This window comes from Symphalangus syndactylus, chromosome 3 (assembly GCF_028878055.3).
Source record: "Symphalangus syndactylus isolate Jambi chromosome 3, NHGRI_mSymSyn1-v2.1_pri, whole genome shotgun sequence".
Lineage (NCBI taxonomy): Eukaryota > Metazoa > Chordata > Mammalia > Primates > Hylobatidae > Symphalangus > Symphalangus syndactylus.
In genome coordinates, this window is record NC_072425.2 from 139,086,980 (window position 1) to 139,100,199 (window position 13,220).

Here is a 13,220-nt window from a genome sequence, read left to right on the forward strand (position 1 = left end):
GAAATTTTCACACAATGAAATGATAGTAGAATGGGGGTAACTGTAAATCTCACAGTATTTTAAAGTTACAAGTCGGTACCGAATCTAGTTTCCTTACAGAGCAGCTCCATATAAAATGGGTAACCTCTTGTCTGGATACAGATTTGACATAATCTTATATCTTAGGAAATAATTGCTTCTACCATCCTTCTCCCTTACTTCTTCCCTTCCTCCCTGTGTCACTTCTTTCCTTCTTGCTGTATTTGTGAGTCGGCACAGTTGTCTATTGATGTGTTTCTGTACTAAAGCCACTGGATAATTTGGCCAACCTATGAAACTGGAAGGATAAAGTGACAGGAGGTTTTGCTATATTAGAAATAAAACAAAACAAAAATCAAAATAAAACTAAGACTTAAGGATTAGTTGTCACTTTGTCTTTTTGTTTTTTTTGGTACTATTGTCTCTTAACCTTAGAAGTTAGAAAAACCATGCCTAGCTCACAACTCTTCCATTAACTTTCTGGGCAACTGGACTTTCAGATGCAGAGTTAACCAAAATTTATTCTGCACTTTCTATATATGTTCCAGGAATTAATCTAGGTGCTTGGAAGTATGCCATTTTCCTTCAATGTCATAAATTTACAGAGGTTAGAATAACTATATGTTTCGGTTTGCCTGTGACAGTCCCAATATCTATTCCCCATCATCCTATCCAGGTGGCACCTCTTTTCACTCTTGAAAGTCTCATAGTTTGGAAAAGGAATGTCCTAGTCATCTTACATAGGGTAGGTATTACTGTAACATTCTCTTTGTAGGCCTTTCTGGGTCTTCATTTTCTCACTGATAAAAACTGGATGCTTAAGACATTAGATGCTTAAGACGTTACTATCTATGATTTCTTGCACATTCATAGACTTCTTTGCATCAAAGTTTTCTATCTGCTTTAAATGTCTAAAAATGCAAAGATTCTGCCCCAGCAACCTGTCAACACTGAAAAGGAGAGAAAGAATTCACCACTTCGGTAGAAGAAATAGAATTTCTGGAGAGAAAAAGAGAGTGAAAAAAGACCTAATTAATGTACACGTGTGAATGATGCAAGTCTGTCTATTCAATCACCAACAGTTTATAAAAGATATGCAGAGAAGAGGGGATATACCAAGAAAAATGGGGTGATATAAATTCCTAAAATAATTTGATGATATCTGTTTTGTAATAACATGATAAGTTCTAGTATATTTCAATTTAGAATCGTTGCAACAATTAAGGATTATGAACTGTTTCAGTTATAGGTTACTCGTCTTGTATTATAGGGTTTAAAACTATATACATTTGCAAATGTCATATCAAGAACATAGTTTTCACTTTACCCACAGGCAGCCTCCTGGGTAATATGTTATGGTGAAAAAAGCATGAGTTTTAAAATAAAACATTTAAGTTTTAATCCTGGCTCTGCCAGAATTAAAATGTTGCTGCTTACTCTTTCATTAAGACTCAGTTTCTTTATTCATAAAATAGGAATAACAATCAGAATATACAGGATAATGCTGAAAATTCAATGAGGTAGTGCCAGTGCATTGTAATCCCTGAGCAACTGTTAATTCATTCCTTTTTCCCAACCTGCTTCCAAAGAGGCTCCCATAATAAATGCATCAAATATGTATTGTGTTGCAGGATAATCAGACACTGATAAGAAATGTATCAAATATGTATTGCAGAATAAAGTGTGTCATTATAAACGTAAATCTCTCATGTTTCGATGGCCATGCAAATACCAGTAGGAGGGATTTCATCTGATGATGGCTTTATGATTAGCAGCAAGTAGTGGCTTGGTTTTTGGCTCTGCCTTACATTAAAGTTCTCTAGAGTAAAGTCTCTGTCTTCTACAAGGCTGTCCATAAGTCTGTTGATCCTCCAAGGTGGAACATGTTCTCTTTTCAGAGGATGCTTAATAAAGTCAATCTGTCATCAGTTCTCCAAGTTCAAAATATCTTCCTAAATGGAATTTACATGCCTTTCAAGAAAAGGGAAAGCTAGGATCAGATCTCACCTGTGGTATTGAGTTCTGTTCTGGATTCCACACTTTAAAAATGCCATGTGTGTAGTCTTGGGATTAATGGGCCTGAAATGATTAGAGGGTAAAATCTTGAGCAGCTGTAGGCAGAAAGTATGTTTAGAAGTGTTTTGGATAAATGTTTTTCTGATGGGAGCACCTTTTTTAACCTAAAAATGGCCAATTCTGGCTGAAATAGGAGAATATTCCTCCCTTCTGGAAACACAATACAGATAGAACAAAGAGGCATCTGAGGGAGAGACAGACAGACACAGAGACAGAAAAATGCAGAGGCACTTAGGGAAAACCATTGCCAGAATAAAAGGTAATTGGTAGCAGACACTTCATAATACATATCCAAAGAAGTATTTCTCTATGACCACAACTAACAAACTCTTGCTATTCAAGCAAGTGTTAAACGGTTGCATCACAAAGACTGAAACCTTCTTTCATAGTTTTTGTAATCTGTGAACATCGTAAACCCAATGCAGAATTACCTAGAACAAAAACAGTAACATGAGAAATCTGAGTGACCCCAATAGCTGTCTTGATGATAGGATGGCCCTAAACTTTCCAGAATCTCCCTCACCTTCCAAAGCTACCCTAAATAAAAATAATCACTTCTAGTACGGACAATGGGTCATCTCTTAATCCTAGGTGCTCTATGTGTAAAAGTATCTTTAGAGAACTTCTTTTACTCACACATCACCTAAGACAACCCACAGCGTGGGAGAAAATATTTGCAAACTAGGCATCCAACAAAGGACTATTATCCAGAATCTACAAGAAACTCAAATGAATCAGAAAGAAAAAAAAAACAATAATCACCAAAAAGTGGGCTAAGGACGTAGACAATTCTGAAAAGAAGATATACAAATGTCCAACAAACCTATGAAAAAATGCCCAACATCGCTATTAATAATTATTGGGGAAGTGCAAATCAAAACTACAATGTGAAACCACCTTACTCCTGCAAAAAAATGGCCATAATTTAAAAACCAAATAATAATGGATGTTGGCATGGATGTGGTGAAAAGGGAACACTTTTACACTGCTAGTGGGAAGGTAAACTAGTATAACCACTAAGAAAAACAGTATGGAGATTCCTTAAAGAACTAAATGTAGAACTACCATTTGATCCAGCAATCCCACTACTCAGTGTCTACCCAGAGGAAAAGAAGTCATTATATGAAAAAGATACTTGCACATGTTTTCTATAGCAGCACAATTCACGATTGCAAGGATATAGAACTAGCCCAAATGCCCATCAACCAACGAGTGTATAAAGAAAATATGGTATATATTTATACACCATGGAATACTACTCAGCCATAAAAAAGAATGAAAGAATGGCATTCACAGCAACCTGGATGGAGTTGGAGACCACTATTCTAAGTGAAGTAACTCAGGAATGGAAAGACAAACATCGTATGGTCTCACTTATAAGTGGGAGCTAAATTATGAGAATGCAAAGGCATAAGAATGATGTAACGGACTCTGGGGGAACGGGGGGGAAGGGTGGGAGGGGATGAGGAATAGAGAACTACACATTGGGTGCAGTGTACACTGCTCAGGTGATGGGTGCACCAGTCTCAGAAATCACCACTAAAGAACTTATCCATGTAACAGAACAACTCCTATTTTCCAAAAGCTATTGGAAAAATAACCAAAGAAAACCTCACTACTTTAACTGATTTGTCATGTATAATATAGGCAAAAATAATTCCTATGCAGAGTTTTAAGAGAAACCCTCTAGTTCCTCTTTCCAACATGATCGCCTCCCCCAATCCCCCTGTAGACTGAAACAATCATCAAATCTCCTAGAAAATTCTTCCAGGCTTTCATAGCATTCCTATGGCTTTGCACCAATATTCAGTGGATGGGAAATTTGAAATTCATATACAAATGTCTATTATTTATTAACAAATATTTACTGAGTACTGTCTAGGTGCCAGACACTGACCTTGGTTCTGCTTATCACTGCTTTATGGCATATCAATATATTCATTATCAAATTTATAGAAAATTAAATACTGTTTTACTATATTGTATGAATTAAGTCAGTCCCATTTAACATCTCCTATTTGTTTACTTTTCTAAAACCCCATTTACATTTAGAAAGTGTTAGAGATAGCCATTACTCATAGTCATTCCTATATGGACTCTGATGCCAAGGGGTGGAAATTTCATAGGTCACACCTCTTCCAAAATGTTGCTCACTATGTAACCCAAACACATACTGAGATACCAACTAGATGATAAAGGGATTTGAAACCATTTTCTATGATGAATGATGGAAAGAACAGGGGATATTTAGTGCAGAAATGCAAATGCTTCTTGGGAGGCAATGAGTTCAAGAATAGAGTCGGAAATTGGTAGGGAAAGCGTAGGACAGTTCCAAACATCAGATTTAGGCCTGGGCCATAAATCCATCCCAGTTCCGAGAGGTAATGATTTAAATGAAATAAAATGAACATGAGGAGTAAGACAAAAACCAAGTTCTTTGGGTCACAGAAGATGGAAAATTATATGATTTAGAGAGGAAAAGTCATGGGGCTCTAAAAAGATCTTCTGTTAGAGAAGAACAAAATCATGTAGAGATGACAAGGCCAATGTCCCTAGTGAATAATCTCCAAATGCATTGGGATTGGGCAGCCAGGCTCTGACACTGTGTAGAAAACAAAGGTAATTTAGTACTAAGAAAGAGACATATAGTGGGTCAAATAATATAAAATCTGAGCACATTAATATTTCTGTCAATTTAACCAAGAATGTTATGGCATATGTGTCGCCGGAAGTGACACAAGCTATTACTGAAATGAGATTAGAATCTTTTCGAAATATCAACAGAAGCATTATAGTCAGTAACATTCCCATATAAAATAGATGACATTGATGCTACACAATCAACATACTAGGGGAATAGCATACAGAATTACAGACTAGAGTATTTTTCTCTATCTAGATTATTTTGCTCTATATAGATTTTTTTTTCTCTTTGGAGTTTTTGGTTAGCTGTCAACTCAGTTTTTCTCAGCCCCAAGTACAATATCACATTTATCCGATTTTTAAACAGAAGTGGAGTGAGTATGTTTGGGTTTCCTTTTATTCATTATGACCACCAGGGTTTGAATCAATTGGCCAAGTCAATGGGTAAATTAACCTGTAAAAATAATTATCAGGCAGGGGGGTGGAAGGCTTCTTCTGTCACCTTCACAGGATTGTTCAGGACTATCTTGCCCTTTGGCTGGGTCAGTGCAATGTGAGTTCTATGTTCCAAGTTTTACAAACCCCTTAAGAAGCAAAACACAGTAGGAGGATATTTTAATATTGATGTCTATGTAATCTCATTTTCCCCATTCTCTAATGATGCAAGCAGCATCAACAACTTGCTATAGTGCTGTCTTCAAAGTAGAGCTGATAGCAAACAAAGAGTTAAATGCCTCTCTTTGGAGCTCTTCTGTATATTTGCGTAGATCTAAAGCAGGGAAAAAGGCCTTAAAAGCCATGTCTTTTATTGCAAGTACCAACTACTTGAAATAGAAACAGAATTATTTTACTTCCTTGGCTTTAAATGTGAAAGTGCCAAGGCCTAGAAGATTCAAAACATAGTATAGCAAGAACAGATGGGTAATGTAAGCAGAGATGGAAACTCTGAGAAGAGAATCAAAAGAAAATGCTAAGAATAATAAATATTGCAACAGAAATAAGAAATGCCTTTAATAAGTAGACTAGATATGACCAAGGAAAAAATCAGTGAGCTTGAAGATAGATCATAGAAATTCCCAAAACTGAAATGCAGAGGGAAAAAAATGAAAAAGATGGAACAGAATATACAGGAACTGTGGGACAATTTAAAAAGGTGTAACATATGTGTAATAGGAATAACAAAAGGGGAAGAAAGAGAGGAATGAACTGAAGAAATATTGGAAGTAATACTGGCTGAGAATTCCCCAAAATTAATAATAGGTGCCAACCACAAATCTAACAAATTCAGAAAAACACCAACCTTGATAAGTACAAAAAAACCTACACCTCAGCATATCATATTCAAACTGCAAAAAGAAAAAAAAAGAGACTCTTGAAAGAAACTAGGGGCTGGGGGACCCACCTAACCTACAGAGGAATAGGAATAAGAATTACATCAGACTTCTCTTCACAAACAAGCAAGAAGAGGAATAAAATATGTGTTAAAATAAAGTGTTAAAAGAAAGCAAAATACCCAACAAACTACAATTCTTTCTGCAATGAAATTATCCTTCAAAAGGAGAGTGAAAGATTTTCTTGGACCAACAAAATTTGAGGAAAGTTGTTGCCAGTAGATCTATCTTATAAGAAAGTTAAAAGTTGTTCTTCAGAGAGAAAGAACATGATAGAGGTCAGAAACTCAGATCTACATGAAGAAGGAAGAATATTACAAAAGGAATAAATGAAGGTAAAGTAAAATCTTTCATTTTCCTTATCCTTAATTGATCAAATGATAATAGTTTGTTCAAAATAATAATAGTGACAACGTGTTCAGAGTAGAGCTTGTCGCTAAGTGAAAAAAATGACAATAATACTGTAAGAGATGGGAGTTAGGTACTGGGAATTCTCTGCTATAATGTACTTCAGCTACCCATGAAGTGGTATAGTGTTATTTAAAAATGAACTTGGATTAGTCATAAATGCATATTGCATACTCTGAAACAACCGCAAAAGCAAAACAAACCAAACACCCCACCATGTATACCATAAGCCAGAGAGTCAGGAAGACGATGTGGTGACACTAGAATTTATTAACTGAGAACAGAAGGGGGAAAAGGTGAATTAATGGGGTGCTCTGTAGTCTCTGAGATGTGGCCTGGGTCCCAGCTGTGGTTGGAGATCATAGGAACGCTGGAGCCCCTGATAGAAATTCCAGATGATCTGGGAGCATTTCAAAATAGAATGTAAAGATTAGCACAGTCCCTGGGCAAAGATAACACGCAAATTCATCAAGCATTCCATATTAAAAAGAAAAGGAATGTACCATTTTCTCTTTCACTCTGTGCGGTCTGGAAGACTGCAAGCCTCACAGAGAAACCCCAGGACCAATATGGCATTTGGGTGGTAGAGTAGCAACTGCAGAGGAAATCAACAGATGGGTCAGAGGACAGCTTTGAGTCCCTCAAGCCACAACATGACACAAGAAAAGCAGCTGAGTATTCAGAGACCTCCAAAAGGAGCCTCAGAGTTGGGATGAGGGACACAGGTGCAAGGGGTTTTTAACAGGAGTTCATCAGGAGATTGCCATCATAAGCAGCAAATGTGCCCTCATGGCTTCTGCTAGTTTTTTCTGCTGAGCATGTCTTCTACTAAGTAATTTTCCATTTCTCATAACTCCAGCATATGCCCTCGCTCTACTTCATGGAGTCTTTCTGTGACTCCTTTCAGAATTCGGCTCTCTCTGTTAATAACCTAATCTTCTCCAAAATTCCCAAGTATAACTGCAGAGTTGAGAGGATCTTATCAGATTAGCTTGTTCCTGAGTAGAGATTTAGAGATTTCACAGGCCACTGGCGAGCCTGGGCACTGGCTCCTCTCAAGCCAGTTGCTCACCCATGGCCTCATTTGGTGAGGCAAGAAGCAGGACCACTTGGCTGAGACTATGTATGTCCAGGGATGCTCTTTTTAATCCCTCAGCAAGAGATGTCTACAAGGTGGTTTCCCTGAGGAAGGGCCATGGGCATGGCAAGCATGATAGTTGACCTTGACTTGCTTGAGTATAGATTGATGCATGGAGAAATATCAAAGCAAAACTGTTCTGTAATCAGTAATTTATGGTAAGAAGGGATCACAGATCTGAAAATAATAATACCGTAGATCATAGAGTCATGGTGGCAGTACTTTTTCTTTTTTCAGTCATGCCTTAAGCAAGTCATGTTAGTATTAACAGTAATAAGAGCTAACATTTGTTAAATGCCTATTATATGTGAACTAACCTATTTATATAAATTACTTAATAAATTAATTAAATTATTGATTTAATTTCCATAATAATTCTGTGAGGTAAGTACTGATATTTTTATTATCAATGAGAAAACTGAGAGACTGAAAAATCTAGCAACTCACACACATAATTTTCTTGCTTATAGGAAGTAGCATTTGCACATAATGTTTTCCTTGCAAAATGTCCTTGATTGTACTTCAGAACAGATTTACTTGCACCGAGCAAAGATAAAAGCGTAATTTAGAGACAAGAAAAGACAAAAGGGCCAGGCACGGTGGCTCACACCTGTAATCCCAGCACTTTGGGAGGCCGAGGCGGGTGGATCATGAGTTCAGGCATTCTAGACTAGCCTGGCCAACACAGTGAAACCCCATCTGTACTAAAAATACAAAAATTAGCCGGGCATGGTGGCACTTGCCTGTAATCCCAGCTACTCGGGAGGCTGAGGCGGGAGAATCACTTGAACCCAGGAGGTGGAGATTGCAGTGAGCCGGGATGGTGCCATTGCACTCCAGCCTGGGTGACACAGCAAGACTCTGTATCAATCAATCAATCAATCAATCAATAAAGGAATTAAAATAAGGTGGGAGGGGGCTATCAAAAGCTTACTCTAGCTGTAGTAATTTTACTAAAACAAAACTCCATTGGCTTTGCAAAAGCATACAGAATCCTAGAAAGCTTTAATCGAAATTCAGGCCTCTATGAGATTTTTATAATCTTGGTGTTTAAGAGGAAACAGTTCACTGGAAAACAGAAAACTGGGTTTTTCTTGGTTTTGTGACTTACGTACTGCAGAACCTTAACCAAGTCCCATAACGTTTATGACATCATAGTCACCACAACCAATAAGACCTCATCAAATGCTTTTAAAATGAACATGTACTATCGGGTAGGAAGGAACCTGAAGATGCTTCAGATGAGCAAATCTGAGTCCTTTTCCTAAAGACCAGAGAATAGCATTATGTATGTAATGTGACAAGCACGCAAAAGTGGGAGACAGTCCCAGTGAGTCCTCAAGGAACCCACTAATGAACATAACAGAGACGTAAACAAGGCCCGTATTTTGTGCTGCTACAGGTACGTCCTTATACAAAGCACCTAGCACAGTGTCTGAGAGCTAGTGGTTATTCCATATATTTTAATTTCTTTGACTGGAAATCCAGCTTCTTCCATACAATATATGGTAGACAGGCATTTTTTTTAAAAAAATAGTGATCACTGTAAATATAGTTTACATGGTCTAGAAATCACATATCAGTGAGGACTCTAGACTCCTCTCAGCCCTGAAAACATCTCTCAATACTTACACTAAATTTTAACATTACATTTACAACTTCACACCTTAGGTTTATGCATTTTCTTATTATCTTCCTCTGCTTTTCCTCCCTCTGCCTCTTGGATTTCTTCTATCTGTGAGTAGTACCAACATTTATCTAGGGACTCAACACATAAAACCGGGAATCAAGGATGCCTCCCAAGCCACCATTTTAACTAAAACGCCGTCTGAATATGAAGTGGTGAAGGAAAGTCTGTCACAAGGTTGCCCTACTGGAGATGTGTTCTGTTCTCTGAAGAATCATTATCCAGTCCCACTGCAATGAAGTCCATCATAGTAGTCCAGAGTAGTCATTTTGAAGGCCTTCAAATACCCACTTTACAGTTTAGCTCCATTGTATGACTAAACAAACGGAAACAGCCACATGTTTCTTTCCCTTTCCTTGATATGTGAGTTTCCCTAGACCTCCTGGCCTCTTTGTGCCCCTTGCTGCATACATGAACAGAAACTGCCTCCCAGAGCAGATCTGCAAAGAATTTTTCTGGCTGAGGCAACCTGAGGTCAAGAAACCATACAGCTGTCATCTCACAGTTACAGTCTAATGGGAAGAAGCCTGAGGCATGGGTATCAGGCTCCCACCCTCCTCACCAGCATTTCAGCTGAACAATAACCACAATTGATATAAGAAAGAACAAAGCCACTTCCCAAATATTTCTTTCTTTCTTTTTCTGCCCAGTATGCAATGCTTCCTGTTTCTCTAGTAATGAAAATGTGTTCATCTGTCAAATGGAAAGCTGCCCCACTGTCTTAGGTGCAGAGAACTTCAATCACAGCAGCTGCTGCGACCAGACCGAGAGCCAAGCTCCTCATTTGTTTTGGCTAACACTGAAGAATCAGTTTAGGCATCCCCTAGAACAAAATGGTGCACGGGAACAGAGCCAAGCTATGGAAGAGAAGCAGCAAAGTTGCAACAGATTATTTGTCTGCTAAAGCAGAAGGAGAAAGATATCAAAACCTGGATTCATTTGAGTCCAGCCTCCCTAACATATTCTCTATTTGCAACACAGATGATTTCCTCTAATATCATTCAACAGGTGCTAAACTGTAGCTTTTCTGAAGATTAATCATTGCAACCTCGGCAACAGAGAATTAGGAAGTAACAAGGTGGCTCCCAGAATTCTTAGGCTATTTATTCTGAGTACTCAGCACAGGGCGCTCTATATATATATGTGTGTGTGTGTGTGTGTGTGTGTATATATATATATACCCAGTATATATATACACACATATATATACACACACACACATATATGATGTATATATATTATATATCCATATAGTGTATACTCAGGGCAATATATGTATACACTATATATATAACTTTCCATTTGACAAATGAGCACATTTTCATTACTAGAGAAACAGGAAGCATTGCATACTGAGCAGAAAAAGAAAGAAAGAAATATTTGGGAAGTGGCTTTGTTCTTTCTTATATGTAGGTATATGACATATATCTATATAGTGCCCTGTGCTGAGTATAAACGCCCACCCACACATACCCACATACATACCACTACAATATATACAGTGATATATAAATATATAGTACATATATAGTATATAGATGTGTATATATATATATATATATATGCTTGTTAATTATAAGAAAAATATTGTTACCCTCTGTGTTCACAGGGCACCCATGCATGCCTACATCTTGGCATATATCACATTTATAGGAAGTTATATTTGCTTTTGTGTCTCCTGCTTACACTGCAAGCTCTTTAAGGTAGGTCTATCTTTAATTTACCTCTTACTTTCAGAAACTAGCTTATGATAGACACTCAATAAATGTGGATCGAATGATTTATTTGCTGAGTTAAACTACAAAAATGCATGAATTATCAATCTTTCCATGTCATTAGGGAGATTTGAGTAAGCATGGTCTTTTTTTGGCGATTTACCAGCACTGATTATCCTTAAAGCTCCATTTAGATTTTTATCTTCACCCATTTCAGACAAGGGCCAAGGCCACACAGATGTAAATTATTTAGTTGAGTCATTAAACCAAGTCCGTGTTGTGGTCCAGTTGGCCCACATAAAGAAAAACGTAGAGCTTGGGAATATGATATGGCTTTACTTTTTTCCAAATTTATCTGAAAATGGCTAACTTTGAACTTCCATTTGAATATTGTAGGCCTCATTGGAGAAGGGGAACTGTGAAGCCAAACTCTAGGAAGGATAAAAAGAGAATTATATAGAAATCTTAGAATACTTAAATGCCTCAACAATTTTGAGGGTCTATCCCAAGTCTGGCCAGCTTTTATTATAGAAGATTGCTCTCATATGGCCAGCCTGTTTGTTCTGTATGGGGAGATGTCCCAAGAACTATCTAAGTTAGGTACTTTTCTAGGTCAAGATAAGCCAGTACACAGTGCAAGTGGATTATGGATGTTGCAGTATGATCTACTGCCTGAATTTCCAAGTCTTAGATGAAGGTAGTGATCTGGAGTGAATGAATGGATCATTCATTCAATGCAAAAGGGTGTCCAATGGGAACTGAGTCATTGGCCTGGGAAACTGGAATGGAGAATGGAATGGCCTGGGAATGGAGAATCCTCAGCTTTATCTTTAGTAGTTAGATCTTTGTGATGGTTAATACCGAGTGTCACCTTGATTGGATTGAGCGATACAGAAGTATTAATCCTGGGTGTGTCTGTGTGGTTGTTGCCAAAGGGGATTAACATTTGAATCAGTGGGCTTGGGAAGGCAGATCCACCCTTAATCTAGTAGACACAATCTAATCAACTTCCAGTAAATATAAAGCAGGCAGAAAAATGTGAAAATGAAAGATGGGCCTAGCCTCCCAGCCTACATCTTTCTCCAGTGCTGGATGCTGCCTGCCCTTGAACATCAGACTCCAAGTTCCTCAGTTTTGGGACTCAGACTGGCTCTCCTTGTTCCTCAGCTTGCAGACAGCCTATTGTGGAAACTTGTGATCCTGTAAGTTAATACTTAACAAACTCCCCTTCATATATATGTCTCCTGTTAGTTCTGTCCCTCTAAGAGAACCCTAATACAGATTTTGGTACCAGGAGTGGTTCTAGAGGAACAGAATACTAAGGATAGAGTTCTTTCATTGGTTTTAGGGTTTCTGGAATTGGCTGCTTAATATGATTGACCCAAAAATGCTAAGGACTCTACTTCTAATAGTATGCAGAACGCTGATAGTCCTTGGCGTGAACTGTGTAGAGAGTTATATAAAATAAATGCATTTGACACTCCTGATTGACTGCTCATGAGAGGCAAGGAGTTTAGTGATTCTATGCATAATACCTTTGACCATATGTGGAGAATCAAGGAACATAATGAAGCTGGTTGGTTGCTCCTAAGTTCAGTGACAAAGTGATGAAAGAAAATGATGAACTGAGGGATTCTGTCTCCCAGTTTCAGAAGCAGATACTGAGCCTCAAATATGCTAAGATTGCCCTGAGTGAGAGTCTTATCTCCTGTAGAGAAAGAGCTGAAATTGTGGAAAAACAGACACAAGCTTTTATCATGTCAGTGGCTGACCTGCAATGAAAGGTGCATGCACAGCCTCAACAGGTGATTACTACTAAAGTGAGAGCATTGATTGGGAAAGACTGGGATTCTGAAGCTTGGGAATGGGGATGTGTGGGAGGACCCTGATGAAGCTGGGGACACTGAGTTTGTAAAACATGATGAAACTTTTTTTGCCAGAAGGAACAGCTTCCCCATCCCCAGTAATGGCAACATCCCCTCCCTTACCCATGCTGCCATCAGCATTTCCACCTCTGTCTGAGGAGATAAACCCTGCACTGTCTGAGGCAACAGTGATGGCCTCCCTTCAGGCAGTTGCCAGGCTAAATAATGTTGATTCTCCTCAGGAGCCACCCCAACAATCCCTGTTTGCTTCTAGACTTA